This window comes from Rhamphochromis longiceps, linkage group LG10, assembly GCF_057381845.1.
Source record: "Rhamphochromis longiceps isolate RC_006_pf linkage group LG10, R_longiceps_female_GT1.1, whole genome shotgun sequence".
Taxonomy (NCBI): Eukaryota; Metazoa; Chordata; class Actinopteri; order Cichliformes; family Cichlidae; genus Rhamphochromis; species Rhamphochromis longiceps.
Window position 1 is genome coordinate 33792147 of NC_140566.1, and position 24028 is coordinate 33816174.

General features: G+C 43.7%; 1 protein-coding gene across 5 annotated transcripts in view; it reads right to left on the reverse strand.

Annotated features, from left to right (window-relative positions):
• The window catches only part of dbn1 (drebrin 1), a 118899-nt gene that overhangs the window by 25589 nt on the left and 69282 nt on the right, over window positions 1-24028 (reverse strand). The gene's annotated exons all lie outside the window — the stretch shown is intronic.

Sequence of the window (24028 nt, forward strand, 5' to 3'; positions counted from 1 at the left end):
AAGGAGGAGCCGCCCTTTGAAGAACTGAGATAATGCATCTTCTGACTGTCTGCTTCTAAAACTGTGCTTTCCTCAAATACACACCGACACACACAGGAGCTGCAGAGACACGAACGTGCACTGAGCACTCCCCGAATTATGAAAAACAAATTAAACTGGTGCCTCCTCACAGCCACCTCTGACCTCTCTGCTGAGGCTGAATGAAGGTGACAGAGATTACAGCTTAGCCTGCATCTCCAGATTGAAAGTCCTGCTGTAACCCTGCAGCGACGCAAATAAAATAAAACCCAGTAATCTGCACGAAAGGTCAGAAAGAACCAACTGCATAAAACACAGCCACACTGCTGTTTCCACGACGCTGCGATTTGTTTCAATTTATCTTTGAGCAGAGCGCCACAGCAGTGCTAGTGGCCAATCACGGTACTGCATCTACAAACATCCATGTGCTACACGCCCCTGTTAAAAATACGATAACAACAGAGAAAATAACTGCAGTGAAACATGTTTGACAAATAAAAAGGAAGCAGGCGTGTAGACATCAAGGACCTGTTTCAGTGGGCGGAGCTTATACTGTAATAAGGCAAGTCCAAAGAATCACAGTGAGCCAAACACTCAGGCTCCTCCAAACGCCGAGTTTTTTCTTACTCTACTCACTGCCTGATGTCACAGAGGGGTTAATGTCCCAAATGTGGCCGTTTTGTGCACAGAAGCCCCGCCTACCTGCTGTTCAGACTGTTTATGAGGGGCAACCAATCAGAAGAAAGTCACTTTAAAGATGGGACTCAAAACAGCTTGTTTGGACAGAGGATGAACTGAGGGGCCGAGTGTCAGATAAAGAAGGATTTTTTTGAACTGTGAGTCATGCAAAACTGCTGAGTTACATGCCCGACCACTTCCAGCTAACCTGTGCGTGAGGCGAACAAACTGGGAACCAGCAGGAAGCAGCAGAAACAGATTATTGAAGGATATGAGATGCTGGGCTGAGAAATTTATCAGGAGATTATAAACCAGACAGCAACACACGGGATTGCTACAGACTTCTTTTAAATCATAGAAGTGACTAACTCAGAAGCTGATTATTGTCTTATTTATCAGGTTTCCTTAATCAAAAATAATAGCAACATATGACACAGATTAAATAGTTTTAATTTTACTTTTCCTCAGGATTAAGAGCCTGATCTCGTCAGTTTGTGAGCCGCACTCACCTGCCTGAATGTGAGATACTTTTAGTTTGATTGGTGGAGTTGCAGCTGCCTTGGTGAGTGTGTGTTCTGTTACAGTGTGTGTGTGGATGTTTGGGATTACCACGAGGGCTCAGTCCACATGACATCATGCTGTTTCAGCCCAAAGCTTTAGTCTGGCCAGCGTCTGACTTCCTGCTGACCTCAGCTCCCCGCCCGCCATCCTGTCTGTTTCTGCAGAGTCACTCTCTGCTTCCTGTTTCTTTCTCTGTTTATGCATCACCACATCTCCTCACTGCTACATTTTCACTTTCCTCACAGATTAACAGATTACAGCTCCTGTCAGCAGATCTTCCAGCTGTAAGACTGCTTCTTTAAACTTGTGCCAGTCGGAGCGTGACCTCGTAGGACTCCAGATTTATTTTGGAAGGTCAGTTTTTCCATCTTCCATCCATACAGGGCCAGCTCTGCCGATACCAATACCGATGACTTTTACCCTATAAGGGCAGCAACTTAGGGGAGAGCAGTGTGTCATGATTTATAAGATGAGTCATCATCGGTTTGTCAAATTCTGAACACTAAATCGCTGGTTTTTACTTTCCACAATAATCATTTAACCCAATAAAACACATCATTCGGCTTTTCATGGATTTTGAAACTGAGCCCATCTCTGACGTTTTTGGGTCAGCTTTGTTTAAATGTGCTGTAGGCTTTAAATAGACGTGACAGTCAACACAGCAAGGTGTGAGGTACATTTTTTCATTTCTAAAAAAAATATTTAACACAGTTCAGACGGCTACATGCTAAACTTGCTGAACAGAAACAAAGTATCGGTCCTATGGCACCAGTATCGATCTGATACCGATACCAATACTAATATCGATACTGGGATCGATCCAACCCCAGTGCCTGCTGAGTTCATGATTATACAAACAGAAATAACCATCAGAGGCAGATTAGATTCAACTAAAACCCGCAGTTCCTCTAACGTCCACTGGAGACACTTTACAGCATAAATAAACATGTTTTTTGCATGTTGTGATGCAACCACCAGGCGGTCAAGAGGGGAAAATGAGTTTCGCTAATTATGAATGACTGCAGACTCTGATGTATGTGTTAATGTGGCGCTCTCTCGCTGTAAACTGGGGAGTCAGCATCTCGGCACGGATTCAGCTCTCGGCGACGTGGCTGGCTGATATTAATTGACTCCGACACTAATTTTTTCCTCCACTTGTTGTTCGATGCTGCTGGGGTTAACATTTTATCTTCTCATAACTGCCGGGCTGTGTATGGCCTGGATACTCAGGTCTGAACCAGGAAATCCAGATGAAAAACAGATGGAAGGTGTAAGAACACAGTCTGATACTACAGCTACTACTACTACAGCTTCCTGTATATGACAGGTACAGCAGTATCAGCATCAGAGAGAATTCCTGGAGGCAGAAACAAACACGGCGAGGCCGGGAAATAAAGCGATAACAGATAATGAAGACAACAATACGGAGAAAGTCGAGGAGGAGGCGTTTAAGGTGGAGAGAAAGCGATGAAGAGTGTGTCTATGTCGCTCATTCAAGGCCTCTATAAATAATTCTCTTTAAAGCAGACAGCTGTTTATTATTCATATAAGCCCTCGTGACCTAGAAACAGCTCCGCGTGTGTTTGTGTGTGAGCAGTTTATCACGCACGAGGACGGGAGAGGAAAGGAGAAGATGTTTGATGAAGAGGCAGCAGGGGATGAATGACGAGAGGACTGATGAAGCTCATCAAGTAATCACATTCAATCCAGAACATCAGTTTCCTCTGCGTGTCCAATCAGGAGAAAGCTCTCGTCTCATCATGGAAATTTCAATGCACAGGGAAGGAAGAGTGTGAAGGACAAACAGACTTTTCATAGCCTGAAATCAACCAGCGTCCCGGCTTCACAAGCTAATGACAGCAAAGCCGTTACTTTTTAAGCCTAATTTCCAAGTTCTCAACTGGAACTTTAAACTGGAACTGAAAATAGACTTCCCTCTCCGAGTGTTGGAGCAGCCCCACCAACCCCGACTTCACAATCCAAGATGGCGGCAGTGCATGTAAACATTAGCAAAACTGTAAAACATGTAACCCGTGCTGCCACTGTTGTGTATTTGTGGCTGTGTGAGACATACGCAGAGTGTGGGTCAGGGTGTTTCCCTGAATGTGCTGCAGCAGCGGTTTTTACTGATAAACATTAAAAAAACAAACAAAAAAAAACATCACCAGCATTGCTAGTGAACTATCACTGGATTGCTAGCGATGCACAAATGGTTGCACATCGCTTAGGAGCAAAATAAATCCTGCTTTTCTGACTTTACTAGTGGAGACACTCAACTTGGGATTGCCATCACTCCAAGCTCTGAAGTCTGGCTTCCAAGAAAAATAGAACGTAGCATTTGAACCCGGCTAACTGCTGCTTTGGGTATCAAGCAAACATTAGCTAGCATTAGCTAACATGCCAAAATAAATCCAGCTTTGTCTGATGCAGCCCGCTTAGCCAAATGGGAATTAGCTGTCAGGGAAAACTCCCGTTATTTGGCCAGGCTTGGACTTCTGGAGGGATTTTTTGGTTTGAGGATCAACTTTTTAAACAGTTTATCAGAAAGCACACATAAAGAACCAGAGCTCTTAAAAACAGTCACTGTTTTTCCCTACAGAGCTAATCATTTGGTATATCCCATCAGAATTTTCAAAAATGGCCATCATTTTCCAAGATGGATTTTGAAAAAAAGAGACTGCTAAAAATAAAAACATAAGAGGTTTTTGGACAAAGTTTGTGTTCTCCATTCTTTAAGCACCGGCACCTTTTCAAAAGTACCGGTTTGGCACCGGTATCTGATAAAACCTAAACAATACCCATCCCTAATCAGAGTACATTAGCCAGGTGTTGGCAGTAGTTTCTACTTGTGAAAGAGTTTCCTAAAATAACTGAATATATAGATATATAACATATTTTATACCTGGCAAACAGTATATATTATATGATACAGGGTATATATGCTGCACAGGACACATGTCCATGTCCTAGCTCTTGTAAAGACTGACATATATGAGATGTTATACTGCAAACATGAAGCCCAGGCTGATCACGGTCTTTCACTGAAGAGCCACGGCTGTCATTAACAACAGTGGGGTTATGCAGTGCTCCGTTAACATGTTTAAAACAGGAAGAAGCTCCAGAGGAGACGCCGTCTCCATCCGATTAGCACAGATGCTCACATGAAGCTAAAACCCTGACGACATGTGGGGGAAGATAAATGATCAGGATCAGGGAGGAGGTGCAGTACAGGTGTGTGACATGGTCCAGTAAACACAGGGTGATGTGACAGCGCACCTTTGTTTGTTTCACAGGTAAAAAAAAGGAAAAGAGCACGAAGCTCTGAGAGGACGCCGCTGTTTCCATTATTCTGTCCAGCAGCTCGGTTGCTCAGACTGTAACACACACACACACACACACACACACACACACAAAGAGGTTGCCAAGACAAATCTCTCTCTCTCCCTCTAACAAACACACATACTCCCAATGTGCGTATCACCATGGCAACCAGGCAGCATCCCCCATCATTATGTGAGTAACAGCAGTTAGTGACCTGAGGGGGGCATCGATGTAAAGACAGCAGCGGCAGGAAGGAAGGAGGGGGGTGAAGGAGAGCTGAAGGGCAAAACACACACACACACACACACACACACACACACACACACACGCACGCACGTACAGACACACACACACACACACACACACACACACACACACACACACGCACGCATGTACAGACACACACACACGTACAGACACACACACACACACACGCACACACACACACGCGCACACGCATGTACAGACACACACACACACACGCGCACACGCATGTACAGACACACACACACACACGCATGTACAGACACACACACACACACACACACACACACACACACACACACACGCATGTACAGACACACACACACACACACACGCGCACACGCATGTACAGACACACACACACACACACACACACACACACACACACACACACACACACACACACGCGCACACGCATGTACAGACACACACACACACACGCGCACACGCATGTACAGACACACACACACACACGCATGTACAGACACACACACACACACACACACACACACACACACACACACACACACGCATGTACAGACACACACACACACACGCACACCAAGTGTAGAGTCAGTGTGTGTGTTTCCGTGACGACTTCAGAAGAAGACTCTCCTCCCCACAGAGAGCCGCGGCTGCACGACTATCACCAATATCCTGAGGTCACATGATTATTTTTTTTACTGGTTTCAGTGACAGGCACGTTTCCACAGCACTGTGACGCAACCATTATGCTGCCTTCACTTCCCATCATTTAACCTCTGCAGACACTAAAGGTGTTCGTTCTCCGACCTGTAAGTGCATCGCTGTGAGTTTTGTTCTCGCCCTTCGTGCTGATACGATGAGTGAAAGACTTTAGAGCGTTCAGCAGCTGTGAGCCGTCTGTGACGTCTGCTTCTAAAACCAAAAACACCTTTTGTCCACTATGGTGACTGTTTTCCTGAAGACGTTGTTACTTGTGTTTACCGGTATTTTTTTAGCGTGAGACTAACAGACGGACTGCAGATATGAGCGGCGCAATGAGCTTTGTCTGAAGGGTGGCTGACCCCTCTCTTAGAAATAGGATCAGCAGTGGAGTGGCTCCTCCTCCACATCGAAAGGAGGCAGTTAGGGTGGCTTGGGCATCTGACTAGGATACCTCCTGGATGCCTTGTTGGTGAGGTATTCAGGCATGTCGTACCAGGAGGAGGCCCCAGGGCAGACTCTTTATGTCTGTCGACTGGGCTGGAAACATCCTAATGAGCTGTAGGAGGTGGTGGGGTGAGGAACATCTGGGCTTCTCTGCTCAGATTGCTGCCCCAGTGAGCTGAACCCAGATGTAGCTACCGTAACCTCATCCTCTAGTGTCTTAAGTCCTGTTTTTAAGCCTCAAGACGAGCATTTATGCCAACCCCATCTTGGCCGCATGGAACAAATGTGACCAGAAGGGGCGGGTCTACCTATGAAACAACTTTGTGATATGTGATAGGTAAGACGTTAGTCAATAAGTGAATGGAAATGACCACAGCTAATCCTGTGTGAAACGTGGAACAATGAAGATTTACAAAGTATTTCTTTTTTTATTCAGTTTGACCCAAAACAAATGATTCAGTCCATGAACTCAGGACAGACAGAAAGCGGTTTCCTCATAGATGTCTATCCGGTTGTTCAGTGATGACGCGACGAATCCTACTTCCGGGCCTAAAGTAGTCTGCGTTTAATATGGCTTTTGTGTTGTTAACATGTTTAATGTTTTGTATTTTCTTCTATTTAATCTCAAAAAGCTTCTAAAACAGTCAGTGATCACTGTTGACCTCCCTCGGCTTTTATTACCGCTAATCATTTATTTAAGCTCAGTTTTTAAAACCTTAGGATGTAACTACAGCCCAGCCCATGCAGCAGTATATGAATGACTAACCTCGTGTTGTGGATGGATTATCTCAGTTGTTCTCCTGGCTGAAGTGTGGTCCTTTTACAGCATCCTGCCATGCGATTACATTTGTTCCTGACCAGAGGTGTGGACTCGAGTCACATGACTTGGACTCGAGTCAGACTCGAGTCATTAATTTTATGACTTTAGACTTGACTTGAAAAAATGTTCTAAGACTTGTGACTTGACTTGGACTTTTACACCAATGACTTGGGACTTGAATTGGACTTGAACCGGTTTACTTGAAAAGACTTGATATTTTACCCCAAATATAAAATTTAACATGCATATTATATAGAGATTGAAAATGTGACGTCATTCACGGGTAGAACCGCAAAGGATTCTGGGAACTCGTGGCAAGCGGTACTAGCGCACGCAGGCTTTCAATTGAAATCAGTCACACAGCGATAAAAAGAAACACAAAAATGTCAAGAAGCCGTTGTATTATTAACTGCAATAGCCGGTCGCATGACAGCCACGGGAAGCCGACGGGTAAAGAGATCGGTTGTTATCGGATTACGTCGTTGAAGAGAAATTGTTCGAGCCATGTTTCCGAAGTAACAAAGATGCGACGGATGGCCTGGATTGCAGCCATTCAAAGATCAAATATAACGTCCCAGAACCCTCCAGCTCACAGGTTAGTCTGCTCCAAGCATTTACACGAAGGTCAGTGTTTTTTAGTAGTTAATACGTCATTTTCATAACATAATTGGTGATATAGGTTACAAGCAAGTCTGGCGCTGAACAGAAATTGTGGCGCTATGCTCCTTTGTTTATTGTGCATAAATAGTGAATTGTCCTGACACAATATTGCGTTTCGCTTCTGTTATTATGGTACATTGACAAAAACATATACTTTTATTCACAGGATAAAACAGGTTTTTTGTATCACTAATTGCCCAGTACGATTACAGCATACAATATTATTGTCACTGCTACATTTCTGTGATGCTACCAGAAATTATTTCCACTACTAATTAATTACCGTTGAGCTCAAAGGTCCTATTAATAAACGGTTAAGGAATGTATATTTATGACGACGATTTGTGAGACTGGTAAACTTATGATACGTACGATGGTCTTTCGTTCGACACGGTGCATTTCAAGGTCCTGCACCCATCCGTCGGTAAACTGTACCTGGGCTTGTTGCAGTGACCTGAAGTTACTAAACTTCATGAGTGTATGCACTCACTCCAAGAACCGTATGATTATAAATATGCATATAAATATGCTAAGATGAGATAGCTGACTTCATCTAACTAGCAAATGTTGTCCAGGCTATGTTGGTGATACAGTTTTTTTTAATGTGTATATTTTTGTCATGCGATTTTAAAGCCGGTCCTACAACCGCATCCAAGAATAACATGCAGCTTATCTCAGAACTGTCGGTGAAAACTATTCTTGGAGCTAAGTTTAATTGAGCTGCATTTTAAAGAGGTGCAATTTCACAATTTGTGTATATTTTCTAAGTTCACTATTTTGTATGTGTTGAGAAAAACAGATTTTAAAATTACATGGTCTAATATTTACATTTAGCATAACTGCAACATTATTTTTTCGTTTTTTTTTTTTTTAAAGACTCGAAAGGACTTGAAATTCAAAGTTTCAGACTTGTGACTTGACTCGGACTTTTACACCAGTGACTTGAGACTCGACTCTGACTTGCCTGACATTACTTGAGACTTGACTTGAGACTTGAGGATAAAGACTTGAGACTTACTTGAGACTTGCAAAACAATGACTTGGTCCCACCTCTGTTCCTGACCACCGAGAACACTCACGGTAACTTTTATCGAGTGGAAAAAAAGTTAGCTTGTTTATATTATGCTAACATAGCTGTGTCGCTAGCGGTCACGTAGCACATCATTATATACCAGCTAGCCCAACTTCAGTAACCCTACAAACGTCACTGCTGTTTAGTTTTCTGTCTTCATTTATGCTGGAAGTGATAGCAGAGCTGTACGTTTGAATTTGTTTCCAAAACCCCGCAGTCAGGACATGCTATATTGTATTTAGATAGAAGCTAGCGAGCTAACTCCCTGCTAACTTCTAACTCCGTTAAATGTCATAAATTCCGTTTTCATGGATGCCTGGATGTTAAACTCAATTGTTACACCTGGTAGAGCAGAATGCTGATCATTTTATTAAAGATGAAAGACTTTAGACAGTTTTCAACTCTCAGTAATGCCACAGTGATCGTTTGATATATGGACCTGCAGCGGAGTTTAGACCCAGACACGGCTAGTGACGTCAGACTGAACAACCGGATAGTTTATTTGCAATCGCCCCCTGGTGGGCTACAAGTAGAATGCAGGTTTTTAAGCACTTCCACGTTTTATTTGTGCGACCTGATTGTGGAACAGTGTGACATCCAAGCATGTTACTCAGCGCTGCTGGCAGAGAAAGCCTGGGTTTGTTTTTTATTGTGAAGCATGCTGATGTGTCAGAGTCACATTTGTATCATCTTATCAGCACCATTAAATAGCTGAATGTCATTAAACATAACACTAAACAACTCGTGTTAAATGAGTAACCACCGGAGTAGTGAGTCGAATTTCACAAAAACAATTAGCCAAAAGCAAAAAGAGGAGGCGTTTGCAGAGCAACACGATGTGCGAGAGCTTCAAAACGGGAAGAAGCTGTGATTTAACGACATTTGATACCAAAAATATCTCAGCAAATTCTCCTCCACAGTCAATTCCCAGTTAAAGCGGTCCAGAGCGAGCACAGAGCAGGGCCATAAAACTGCCACGGACAGTTAACACTTCAGTCCTCTGAAAGGATCCAGCCGGGCGGTGAGAAACCAAAGGGATCGTGTACTCTCACACTTCCTGGACTTCATGATCAGCGGACGTCAGAGCGCTCTGTGCTGCTCTGAGAGGAAAAACACCAGAGAGGAACCGATGGTTATACACGGCAACAGACTGAGCAATGTCCAAATCCAATACAGCTGCGAGTCCATGTGTCAGGGTTAACAGTTTTCAGCTTTGTCTCCTCTATTATATAACAACGTAAACACAAAAGTAAAGTGGGTAACGTGTTCTCCCTCTGTGGGGGACGGTGGGCTTATATAGAGCATGTTACCTGCAGCAGGTGGCAGTCAGCCATGTCCTCAGGTAGAGGCAGAAAGACCTAAAGGACTCAATATCACCGTATCTTCCTGACAGAGATATGAAGCCACCACCCTGCACCAGACTCCATTGAAAAAAGCAGTAATTTTACCTCTTAAAACAAAGGTGTGGTTAGCATTTGTGTTACCGAGGTGTTGTCAACAGTGTTTTTTTTCTGAATGTCTTTTTGTGAAGAGAGGGGCGGGGCTTCCGAAAGGGGCGGGACTTTGGAAAGGGGCGGGGGTTTCAGAGGGAGAATGAGGGTGGGGCTGAGACATTGCAATGAGAGAAAAACTTCATCATTGTTAGTATTATTATCGTATGGATGTGTGTATGGAGTGGGGGCGGGGCTTCGATTAGGGGGAAGGGGGCGGGGCTTACATTGATACACATCAATCAGCCCAAACAGAGCTGAGCTGAGAGCAGTGTTCAAAGACACTGTGTGGGTTCTTTTCCAAACAAAAATCTCTCTTTGCGGTAAAAAGAAGAATTTTTGTACAGAAGTAAGAACAAGGTTAGTCTGATGGTAAACAAGTAACAGTAACTAGAAACAAATAAATTCAAAGAGTAGAAACACAAGAATCTGATATTTATATATGAGGTTTGAGAGTCATGGATTCCTGTGGGAGTTTTTTAATGGCCACGGGGAGAGAAAAATATGTGTGGTGAGAGAAGAAGACAGAACAGAGAGACTTTAAATACTGACGACGAGCCGTAAAGACAGAAGCAGGCAGACAGAGTATGCTGGCGAGAGCTGTTATTCCTGTGGTCGGACAGCGCAGCGTGATTTATTGAGCATGAACCCTACATGGTGACTCAATGTGAAAAAAATGAGGCAGACAGACACGAGGACAAAGAATTATGGGTAATGTTTCAGAGGGAATGAAGGAGGGCATTAGGAAGCAGCTGTGACTCGCATATCTGTCGGTCTGGAAATGCAGAGATCGGCACGCTGACCCGCTGAGTAAGACGAAGGCGAGGTGGGAAAATGAGGTGTAGGTCCGGCACCACCACGAGACTCTTTACATCCGGCTAAACACACGGAACAACAGCCGGAGCGGCTCCGCACTCACTCGGCCTTTAACTGTTCTCGGTTTGTGCAGATTGTGACTCCACTTGTCATAAATCCAGCGGTGTGGGTGTGTTAGCTCACAAATGCCCTCTCTCAGAAGCTAAACGCTGCTCGTAGCTCTGAAGCGCTTCCATTTCAGAGAAAAACTGCCCACACACTGACACAAAAACCTAAAAGCAGCTCTTTAGATGCAAAAGGAAGCTGTTTATTTCATGAGTGAAGGGTGGCATGAAGTGAAAAAGGGGCTGTTTAGACAGACATTAGCCTAGCAGCAATGAATAAAGAGCGAGGAGGGGAAGGGAGGGAGATAAAACAACAGTTTTCCTCTAAAAATAGTCTACATCAACCTGACGCCATCTTTTAACGCTGATTTCAAGAACGCTAACGATAGACTGTATATAAAAGACAGACGCTGCCCTTGTGATTGGTCAGTGAAGTCCAGTTTTGAAGTTTCAAACTTTGAAACCAGCTGTGATGAGCGAGGCGTGGATACTCAGTTACAGGACTCCAAATAGGTTCACCATTTACAACCTGAACATCACGCTTGATTAGACGGTGCTCCCAGGTCAGCTGACATAAATAATCTACCCCGGGGTTTCCTCCTAGGTGGGCATGCCCAGAAAAGCCTCCATCCATCCTAACAGGACGTCTGAACCACGTCAGCCGGCTGCTCTCAACATGAAGGAGCGGATCGCCCCGACTCTTAGGCTGAGCCCGGCGCCTGTGCAGGGGAAAATAAAAAGCTCTATACAACATAACATACATCTGAGTCATGTGATCAAACACATGAAACCCAGAGCAGCGGCGAGAACATGAACGAGGAGAAAAGAAGGAAAGTGGAGAAAAATGGCAGCTCGAACATGAGTCTGCATCTCTCTGCACTTCAATTAAATTATAATGAGGAAAAGATGGATTCCCTGGTAATGGCTCCCCCGGAGGAAAGCATAATTGCAGTGTGTGTGTGTGTGTGTGTGGTGCAGAGGTGGGACAGAGTAATCGTCACATTGCGGTTATTTACAGCTTTGAGGTGAAGAAAAGAAAAACAGAAAGAGAAAAAGTCTTTTTATGTCTGACGTTACATCAAATATCAGAGTAAATACAGCAGGACCTCTTATTCTGTTTCAGGGTTTGAAACAGAGTTTTAGCCTCAATCTTAGCTGATATTTTACTTCCTCTACATAAATGTCACTTTAATTTAGTCATTACTGAAGTCCAGACACACAAAAATGAAATACTGTCTTTCAGGCAGGAGTATACGGAGGGTGAACACTGCCAAAATGATTAAACAATTTACAAAAAGTAAGTGTAAATAAATGAATTTATTATTTTGTACTTTACTTCTCTATTTATTACGTTTTATACTGACGGCCCAAATCATTTCCTTTCACATTTCTTTATTTACTTCTTATTCATTTAATAACCCATAGCTTGAAGACTCAAACAGACATATAAAATAGAACAGGTGGTCATATTTTAGGTAATCAGGGGCATGTAAAAGTTAAATAGTATAGAATTTAAAAAAACATTACAGGGATTACAGACGTAGCTACAATGATGTAACCCATTGAGTCTGTGACTACATTTGTACAACAGGGTGGAAACTAAGACATCAGTAATGCTTTATTCAAGGGTCTTTACTGTGTAATATAAAGCACCTTTAGGCAACTGTTGTTGTTATTTGGTGCTTTATAAATAGAAACTGAATTAACTTGAATCAGCTCAAACCACCTGTGTCAAGACACCGCTCAATCAAAGAAGCCAAACCTCATAATTTAAATTGAACAGTTTCCAGTCGAGTTATAAACAAATGCAACAGCTGTCCAAACTACTCTGTGTTTAATAAGGCTGTTGTGTTTTTAACGTGTTTTAATGCTTTGTATGTTGTTCCATTTAATCTCAACAAGCCCCTAAAAACAGTCAGTGATCACTGTCGGCCTCTCTCGGTTTTTATTATCACTTTTCATTTTAAAGCTCAGTGTTTAAAACCTTACGATGTAACTACAGCCCAGCAGCAGTATATTAATGACTAACCTCGTATTGTGGATGGATTATCTCAGTTGTTCTCCTGACTGAAGTTTGGTCCGTTTACAGCATCCTGCCATGCGATTGCATTTGTCCCTAACCATCAGGAACCCTCACGTTAACTTTTATCAAGTGGAAAAAAAGTTAGCATTATGCTAACATAGCTGTGTCACTAGCGATCACGTAGCACATCATTATACACCATCTAGCCCAACTTCAGTAATGTTACAAATGTCACTGCTGCTTAGTTTTGCTTTCATTTATGTCGGAAGTGACAGCAGAGCTGTGCGTTTTAATCTTTCAGAAATCTCTCAGTCAGAACATGCTATATCATGTTAGCGAGCTAACTCCCTGCTAACTTCTAATTCCATTAAACTTCATTAATCCTGTATTGGTTGATATCTGGATGTTTAACCTAATTGTTGGTAAAAACAGCAACACTGATTACTTTATTTCAGATGAAAGAATTTAGACAGTTTTTAACTCTCAGCGATGCCGCAGTGTTCGTTTGACTTTGGGACCTGAAGCGGCGTTTGGACCCGGAAATGGCTAATGATGTCAGACTTAAAGACCGGGTTGTTATGGAGGAGGAAACTACCCTTAGAAATAAAATAAGTGTGAGGTTTTTGTATCAGGCTGTAAACGTGTTTATTTCTGTCTGTAACGTCTGATATTTTAACATGGGAGTCTATGGGAAGTGACTAACTGCTGGAGCCTCTAGTGGATGTGAGAGGAACTGCAGGTTTGGCTTCATCATTAAATCCACACAGAAGCAAATTTGGAAACTAAAACAGCAAATCGCGTAAAAAAATTTTTTTAATGATTATTTTGCTATGTTTAATGGTTATCAATGAATTTATTGAGTCATGTATTTATTTTTATTTATTTTCCTGTACAAAATGACACATGAGGTCTAAATACCATCAGAAGGGTGGATGTGACCAGACAAACGTGCCTCACACGCTGGAATCCATTCAAGCACACTTTTACATTCCTTCTCTTCCTTCCGACACACAGATAATGTCTGCTCTCGGAAAGGTCACTGAGCGGCCATATGTCGCACAGAATCAGCGTTAACACGATGACACACATGCTTTTAACCAGCAACAGAAAGAAAGCAGCAACCTATTCTGAAAGCAGATGTGACCTAAATGCTGGAACGGGTTCCTGAATAAAAATATTTCACATTATCTGAGAGAATGGCGTTCATTCCTGCAGCGCAGCAGCTATTGTCCTCATGTGTGCTCATGCTAGAAAACAGAAGCGCGGTGCAGCCCGGACTCTTAGCCTGACACTACAAAAGTGAATCCAAATGCCTGGGTCTTTATCCCGACATCTATATCTCCACATCTGTTCCTGATGTGTCCCACCACACTTCCAGTACACATCCTACATGTTCCTGGCCAATAATGGATTCACCACATGGAAAATCATTTCCCCGAACCAGTAACTGCCGAGGCACTGAAATCACTGAGGGAACATTTTCCATCAATGCGCAAGAATTTGGTGAGCAAACCGGCCGGCTTACCACTCGCCTCCCTGTCTGTCTCCGTGTTTGGCAGGGCGCTCTTTGTAATCGGGAAAAGGCTGACTTGCATTTAATTTTCAGGAGGAATTTGGTTTACATCAGCATTTCTTCTAAATCATTTCAATGATGTAAAACAACCTATCCTAGAAATCTGGGACAGCACAGATTAAACAAACGAGGATTTCTGTAAATAATAACCTGGACTTGGAGCCTGGAAAGGATTGGAAAACAAAAGCTTCAGGTTCTAAGAAGAAAGAAAAAACACGAGCTTGTGCTTCCTACAGGATGTTCGGTTAAATGATTGAGGAATCAGAGAAAATGTTTACAGGCCTCGAACCCTAAACACAGAAATGAAACCAGCACAAATAAAACACGGAAGTTAGACGTGACCGTTATAAGAGGAAATTAATTTTAGTCCCCAAACAATCGTTTTCATTTCTCTTTTGGGCCTCAGGCTGAGAATGGGCATCCATAATGTGATCCTATTTTACCAAAAGTAGGGAAATAAGTTAAGAGGAATGTGGAGCGACACATCAGCAGTGAAGCTGGAAGCTGAATCCGGGTCGCCTCAGAGGATTTCCTGAACCTGAACCTGACTTCTGTGCGGTCAACATTAAGAAATACTGAAAAAAATCCAGCCAGTGTCACAGTGTGACTCGCTTCTCGAGCTCGACTGATACACGACTGTTTAAGGCCGATACCAACGTGCTGAAATACGTCGGCTGATATTTGTTTTCTTTCAGACGAATCACAGCTTTTACTAATATTTCTCATGTGCACTGATTTACTTGTTCACGCTCTTTCCGACTCTGGGTAACGGTTGGCATTCCAAACACATATTGCCAACGGGGAAGTTGCAGAGCGCCCTCTGGTGGATAAACTATGCAACAACAACATTCGTAACACGGTTGAATTTCTTTGTTATTTTTTTCTGTTTTCATTTAACAGACGTTATCAATGCCGATACAACAAATCAGCGAACATATAATATTGCAGATAATTATTGTCCCACCAATAAACTGGTCGCTCTGTCAAATCAAATCAAATCAAATCACTTTTATTGTCACATCACATGTGCAGGCACACTGGCACAGCACATGCGAGTGAAATTCTTGTGTGCGAGCCCCACAAGCAACAGAGATGTGCAAACACAACAACACAAACGAGCAAAATACAAGAATGGCCAACCTGAAACTAATAAATATATGTACAATATATAATAGTGTATGCATTTCTGGATGTGTATACTAAATATTTTCCTACGTGTGTGTGTGTGTGTGTGTGTGTGTGTGTGTGTGTGTGTGTGTATACACATTTTTGCAAATTAAATAGTAAAAAAAAAAAAAAAAAATTAATAATAATAATAAAATATATAAAATATACAGAGTTGAATATGTGCAAAACAAGTGGCATTTATATACAGTGTGGAGTGCATAATGTTGACGTTCCAGTAGTGAAGCTGAGGTGTCTATGAAGTGTTCAGCAGTCTGATGGCCTGATGGAAAAAGCTGTCTCTCAGTCTGCTGGTACGGGACCGGATGCTGCAGAACCTCCTTCCTGATGGAAGCAGTCTGAACAGTTTATGGCTGGGGTGACTGGAGTCCTTGATGATCCTCCCCGCTTTCCTCAGGCAGCGCTTCCTGTAGATGTCTTGGAGGGAGGGAAGCTCACCTCCAATTATCCGTTCAGAGCACCGCACTACTCGCTGGAGAGCTTTGCAGTTGTAGGCGGTGCTGTTGCCATACCAGGTGGTGATGCATCCAGTGAGGATGCTCTCAATGGCACAGTGATAGAAGGTCCTCAGGATGCGGGCGCTCATGCCGAATCTTTTCAGTCTCCTGAGAAAGAAGAGGCGCTGCTGCGCCTTCTTCACTGTTTTGTTTGTGTGTACTGACCACGTAAGATCCTCAGCCAGATGTACTCCAAGGAACCGGAAGCTGCTCACTCTCTCCACAGCAGCGCCGTTGATGGTGATGGGGGTGTGTACTTCTCTGCACCTCCGGAAGTCCACTATCAACTCCTTTGTCTTTGCGACGTTGAGGGTGAGATGGTTGTCTTGACACCAGTGGGTCAGGGCGCTGACCTCCTCCCTGTAAGCTGTTTCATCACCGTTGGTGATAAGACCCACCACTGTAGTGTCGTCCGCAAACTTCACAATGATGTTGGAGCTGTTAGTGGCTGTGCAGTCGTAGGTGTAGAGTGAGTACAGGAGAGGGCTCAGTACACACCCCTGTGGAGCACCAGTGTTCAGTGTGATGGGGGATGAGGTGATGCTGCCCAGTCTGTTTGTTTCATGTTTAAAATCTGTTTATTTAAGAGATCTTCTTTTAAGCTGCCTAATGTAAAAACAGTTTCTCAAACGCTTCTGAGGTTTGCAGATGAGGTTAGTCTCATAAAGTCTTCAATGAGGGAAGCTGACTATGTTTGTAATTTCGTCTTAGTGTTATTTATGCTACTACTGAGTGCAGTTGTTCTAATATTACATTAAACAGCTCCAAGCTAACAGGTAAAGGATAAGCTAACAGCTACTTTATGTGTGTCTTGTATTGAGCCTTCTGTATAATTCAGCTGAGAAAGTTGCCCTACACTTTCAAAACTGTATCATATTGTGGCTTTTAGACCAAAGAATTAAACGGGAGAAACACTGTTAAATGTCACATTAATGATTTTCAACCATGTGAATAAGTTCCTGAGCCTTCAGGTTGGCTTTCTTATCCAGGAATGTGGGGAAAGCAGAAGCTGGGATCAACTTTTACAGCATTTCCATCCGGCCCTTCTGTTTCCATCTGACTCACATGATGATGCAGTGATGCTGCTATTTGACAATGACAACAATTCTAAATACAGCAGCAGTTTTTACCCCGTCCCTCCAAAACAGACCTTATAGAGATCCTAAAGACCTCCCCTGAGTTTCTGAGTAATAACATCATCAACTTTTCTGTGGGTGAAACTACATCATTTACACCATCCATCCATTCACTTCCGCTTATCCTTTTCAGGGTCGCGGGGGGCGCTGGAGCCTATCCCAGCTGTCATATATACATAAAAAAAAACATGAAATATAAACTAGAGTAGAAACTACAATTATATTCAGCGGGGCACTAAAAAGGTTAACGCCCTGAATGGTTAGTCAACATCACAGGTTACAAACTACTGTGGCAGCCACGTCAGTCACGTCTCAGCACATTTCCTTACAGTGTGCGCTCCTTTAATCTCTGTATTTTCTATTTTCAGGTGAGTTTTTTCCCCACACTGCAGCTCGTTGAAGTTTCGTGCCAAAACCCCCCCCCCCAAAAAAACCAAAAAGATTTCCTCAAAAGAGTTCCACTGTGGAAATGTGCCTAAAATCTATTTACTAGAAAGGTCCCAAATGTTACTCAAATGCAAGAATATGAGGGAGAGTTCGTCCCCCATCCAGACAGGAGTCCACTCTGTCCTGGGAGTCTCGGATGCATCAGAGACACGGAGAAGGACAGACAGTCGAAGCAGCCTCAGCTGTGACCTAAACTCTGTCACAAAAACTTAGTCAGCAGAACTGAGGCCACACACACACACACACACACACACACACACACACACACACACACACACACACACACACACACACACACACACCACCTCTTCCTGGGTCCTTGTACACTAACCCTAATCAGCTCCCTAGGGACAAGAATGAGGAAGGCAAGTGTGTGTGTGTGTGTGTGTGTTCCTCCCAGGACTGATAGGTATGGTTGATTCAGCAGGACAGACAGCATTACAGCTACACACAGCTCCCTGCTTCTCTGACAGAGATGCTGGATTGTTTCCAGGGATTCATTGAGCCGTCATTGTTCAGCCTTACATACTCTACACTGAAAAATGCAAAAGTGCCTGAGGGAGAAGTAAAGCTACTGGTCCATTATTCCCCAAAAAACAAGCAAATATATCCTGACAGATGAGTGCAGACTCTGTTTAAGATTCAGCTCAGGGCTCAGCAGTAAGAGCCTGACTCTGAATACAGCTCAACAAATATTTCAGCCAATGAGTATGGATACAGGTAACAATGCCGGGAAGAAACTCGAGGCAAAGCAGTGGATGCTGACAAAATTAATGAGAAACTGTTTAAAATATTGAGCTTCAAGAAAAGTTTGTTCTCTTCAGAAAGTAGAACGCTGTTCGATTTCCAAAGACAGGACGTCTTAAACGAAGAATGGAGCCAGATTTTCTCACGGCTCTGTTAGTAGTAGTATGCTGTACTCTCGTAGGTACCTAAATGATCTTGTAGAGACTGCATACAGATCATATGAGGCAAAAAAGAAAAAGACTCTTGAATTGACACATAAAAACTAGATTATAGACTGTTGGCACGGTGAAGATGCTGACATCCTGTAGCTGTACTGTAGCACTGCACAGCTCGACCATGAAGCTAATACCACCAACACTCGATCTTCGAAGATCTGGAATTGTATCCTATTCTGATTCAGTAAGTTTGTTACAACAACTAATTCTTTCAAATGAATTCAATTCTATTTTATTTTATTTATCTAGTATCAAATCACAACAACAGTCGCCTCAAGGTGCTTTATATTGTAAGGTAGACCCTACAATAATACATACAGAGGAAAACCCAACAATCATATGACCCCCTATGAGCAAGCACTTTGGCGACAGTAGGAAAGACAAACTTCCTTTTAACAGGAAGAAACCTCCAACCAGGCTCAGGGAGGGGCGGGGCCATAGTGTTTACATGACTGATATCTTTACTGAGGAACAAGGTAACATTCTGTGTGGCGAGAGGTACAAATAGTTTCATACGTTCAGACGATGCAGAGGTTAGCACAACATCACTACTAGTAAGTGAACAACTCATGTTTGAGTTCAGACAGCACGGCCTGATCGAAGATCACACATTACACAACTATGCAGGGTACAGAGCAGAAAGACTCCAAATAGGAATATCTGACATATGAGGCATTTTTATCGCCCTGATAGTCGACGGGATGGATTGTGATTAAACTGTGTGCAGATTGTGACGGTGGTTTAAGCCTCGGCTCAGTTACACTGTTTCTTTGGACTGACGACAACAGAACTGACAAACAAAGCAAAGCTGAAAGTCCAGAAGAAAACTACAAAAGCTCTCAGCTCATTTTCTGTAATCAGCGTGAAACGTAATATGAGGAACAGCGCAGTCGCACAGCTGGAAGAAGTGTTCTCCGTGCAGACACTGGACCTGTTTTTGTTTTTTTTAATAAATGTGGACGTTAGGTGGCACAGACAGGTCAGTCTTGTCCCTGCGAGGAGCCCTCACAGCCCCGCTTTGTGTGCTGCAAGGGTTACAATAGACTTCCTGTGGCTGTGGAGCCGCCGTCTCATCTGAACCAATCAGATGTCGGCACTGGCCGACACAGCGTCCGGCACAATGTTGGGCCGCTGCCACGAGAGGTGGGAGAGTGTAAACAGGAGGGGAAAACAAAGTGTTTAAACAGACGAGAGGACGTTTCACTGGGACCTGATGGTCTGCAAAGATAACCGAGGCCTCTAAAACAACAAACCCACAGCTTTTTCTGCTCGCTCACTTTTCCTCATAAATCAGTCTGAACGGGCTGTTTCTCCTGCTTCCCGTCCTCACTCGGATACAACGCCATTTTATGGGTTAAATAAGCCACATCCAGTGACGGGAACAGCAGAGGAGACAAAAAAAACAGTGAAAGCTTTGGCTTATGAAATACTACGAGTGTGGATATCGGGATCAGATCTCTACAGAACCCACTGAGGTGTTTCGAGTTCGAGTCTGTTGCAGACTTTTGATTGGCGCTGCAGATAAACCTTCATAAGCTGAAGCTGCTACATGCTGATAACAGTCCTTTTTCCCTTTTGTCCTCACACCCTCGACGGAGCGTGAAGCCACTCGGCACTAATGGCCTCTTCTCCCTACACTTCCCGTTTGACCTGTCGGGGCTCAGAAAAAAGGGTAACCTGTCAGCGACATAGGTGCCCTTCGCTGCTGGAGCAGGAAGGTGACGGCCAGTCCTGACCCGCGGTACTGCAGCGAAATGTCAAACATTTCTCCCGCTGAGCCTCTTGGTCCTGTAAATGTCGTTCAGATGTCCTCCCTCTGTTTCAGCGACACATCGCCCTCGGCATCAAACCTCACGGTCACACAGCAGTTTACGTCTGGATCTACCATATTTTAAACGAGCAGAACACCATCATCTATGTGACATGTGTGAAAACGTGGTGACTGAAGTGTGGCGCCTGAGCACTGACTCTAATATTTTAATGGACAGATTAGACTAATCACACCTCAAAGCGTTTGACTTTGTGAATTTTATCTCACGTGGTGTTCCCCAGGGTTCACTTCTAGGACCACTATACTTTAACTTGTAGGAGAAGCACAACCAACAACCCTGATGTTTTAAACCATAATTAAGGCATCATCACTAACAAGAAGATGGAACTTGTGATCACTGCAGCTAAACCCGAGTCTGAAATGATCACAGCCGTCTGTGGAAAGTGTCAGAGAGATTACAAACCTTTGACCCATCAGCAGCACAACCACAACTTAAAACCATTTTTTATCATTTAAGAAATATTTATTCACAAAAGTGAAACAAAGTGTGTTAATCAAATCCAGGTATTCCAGGACTGTCAGAGCTTTATGGACATTTAAAAACCGTACCGAGGTCATTGTCTCTCAGAAGCTATAGAGCAGATAGCTCTCTGTGGTCATCTGGATTGGGGTGCCTGGTTATTCCCCAGGTTTCTGGCTTTTCCCATCCTACGTGAGGTGTCCTCCAACACCGTCAGTGAGTCAGTGAACTGGATCTCTCCACAGTATTTGTTGTACTTTGCACTGAAGTCATTTGCGTAAATGTGAGATCCCAGCAGACTCCACAAGTTCGGCCTCCTCTCCGCCCTCTCGCATCTACCTCCTGTGTGGTTACCTTCTCCGTCCTCAAGTGTTTCACCTTCGTATAATTGCCTCCCCGGTGTATTAAAGTTGTGTGTTTTCCTGAGTTTCCCCCGCTGTCATCACAGAGTTGCTGTATTTTTCTTACAGTAGTCTCTTAGTGTTTCTGATCTCAGTCAGTGTCACAGTTTTTGTCTCCATGATTGGACCATTTACCGACTGTTAGGCTCGTTAGACCTGTACAAACTATGTTTCTAACTTATTTCTATGATCACTGCACATTTTTCCTGTTTTCCTTGCAGAATATACAGACATGAGGACTGGCTCCAGACTTTTCACAGAGCTGCAGCATATTTAATGAAGTTACAGATGCACAGGTGCCCCGCGCCCTCCTTCAGCTGCATGACTTGGGGTTTTTTGCGCCGACTTCTGCCTCTGTTCATTCACGCTCCTCTGGCTGAGCGTAGTAGCCTCTCAGAACAGAGGCGTCTGTGTCGATGAGGCCGAGCTTAAAACAAAATGAGAGCATTTCAAAGGACATCGCGCGCACACACAGACCTCTGTGAGCTGTGATCGAACCGTCTCTGACGGTGGGTCGCTGTGGGCCGGCAGCCAGAGAAGCCTTTCATCCTTCCTCCCACTCACTCTCACACAAACTCCACGTCTCTCTGCCTTTGTCTCACTCTACATCTCCATCTCACTCCCTCCTCCCTCTCTCTCTCCTCATCTAATTTCCGCTGAATGTGAGGACGAGCGGCGACTTGCCAAAGCGACCCATACATCACAACATCTTGCACAATTACGCATACATACCCCCCACACACAACGCACACTACAGCTGAATGTGAAGTAGGTCGGATTCACACGCCGGGCAGGAGGGGCGCATTAAACATTTGAATTAAACGTGGCGTAGACGTTTAACTGGAGCGCGAGGCCGTGTGCGAGTTCCCTCCTGAATAGGATTTCTTGGTCAAATGGATAAAACTGCTGAAAAACACGATTATGTCATGAGACTCGAGCGCTCCGCTGAGGACGGCTTTATTTATAGAAAAGCTTTATTTCTCACAGCACATTTGCATTTGAAAGGTGGCCTGTTGTGCTGTTTTCCTCTCTTCTCTTAATTAAGGAATAGCAGCGTCAGACTGCTGGTTGTTCCAGGCTAAAATCTCCCGAAATCAAAAGGTTGGATTTTCATATTGTGTCCCCACTTTCGTGACCCTCGAGCTCCTCGGGGAGGTTTTACTGAAATATCTCTGACATACTGAAGACCTACAGACTCCCCACAGACAAAGAGGGTCATGTTTCTGCTAATTGTCAAACGTTAGCATGCTAACATACTAAATAACATGTGCACATGGCAAACGTGAGTCTTTAAGGCTCGCACACTCTGACCTGCGTCACATTTTTCATGCAAGCCTTCGTAATTAACTGGCTGTGAACCGATTCATGTTCTGAAATGAATCCAACAGCTATAAAAACGTCATTAGCATGCTCACACCACTGCGTTTGGATCACTGCGTGCATACAGAGGAAATATACTGGTGGCTGGTTTCAGTCTCTGAGCTCTGTCCTCTAAACATAATGACTCCGTCACTGAGATTAAAAGTGGGGAGCAACCTCGTTGCAACTAGGAATAATCTGCCTGGTGTTAGCACTGAATTTTTTTCTCTACTGGTTGCACCACACCCTTAACCTCTGGGCGACCACTTTCACCCACAAGGTGATTTCACAGGTCGCGTGCTGGGAGGCAACCTGTCTCCAAACAATCTGTAATCACACTGCAGTCACATGACAGCTCAGCGAACATTTGCAAATAACTGAGACTGACTGCAACGTGTTGGCGATCTGTCTGCGTTTATAAATTAGCTGCAGTCTCCACCGCCGAGCACAACTCATCTGCAACAGGTCTCTGCAACAGGAGACTCGTCTCAACTGGTTGCCAACTGATTATATTTTAGTTACAATGCAATATGAAAACAAGGTTGTCGCCCCGCAGCAACTACATCACCATTTATGGAGACATTTCTGTATTTTTAATGTGAATCTCTGCGTATGGTGAAAGAAACACATTCCCAATTTCCATTTTTCTCACATTTAATAATAATAACGTAATATTTTAGCAGACAGACCATTTTATCGCCACCCTGAGGCATCAAAGTTGCTCTGAAGACTGAAAGTGTTCGCAGACCTGAAGCAACCATTTCAAAGGCAACAGGTTTCGTGCTCAGTTACTTTTCTACTCGCCATGTTCCCCAACCACTGGGCTAATGTTTTGGCTATATCAGATGAATACGTCACACTTTATCTGAGCTGATGCTTCAAACAGAGCCCTGATTGCTGTGCAGCTTCCGTTTCATGATACTGGAGGTGCAATTACAAATCCATCTTTTCTGCTCTTTGCTTCCTTTTTTTACTGTTATTTCGAGCCCATCAGCACAAACACGTTCCTGCATCGGTCCATCGTGACATGGGCCATGACTTAATCGCTCACTCCTTCTCAGAAACCACCCAGTGAAATGATGTCATGCTCCAGAGAGCCATTGCCAACCCCTACACACACTTATAATGGGATTCTGCAGTTTCACATCCTCAACATGAGCTCATCCCCAAACACAAAGAACGAGCAGAAATTCACTTTAAGGGTTCTTTTGAAGACATA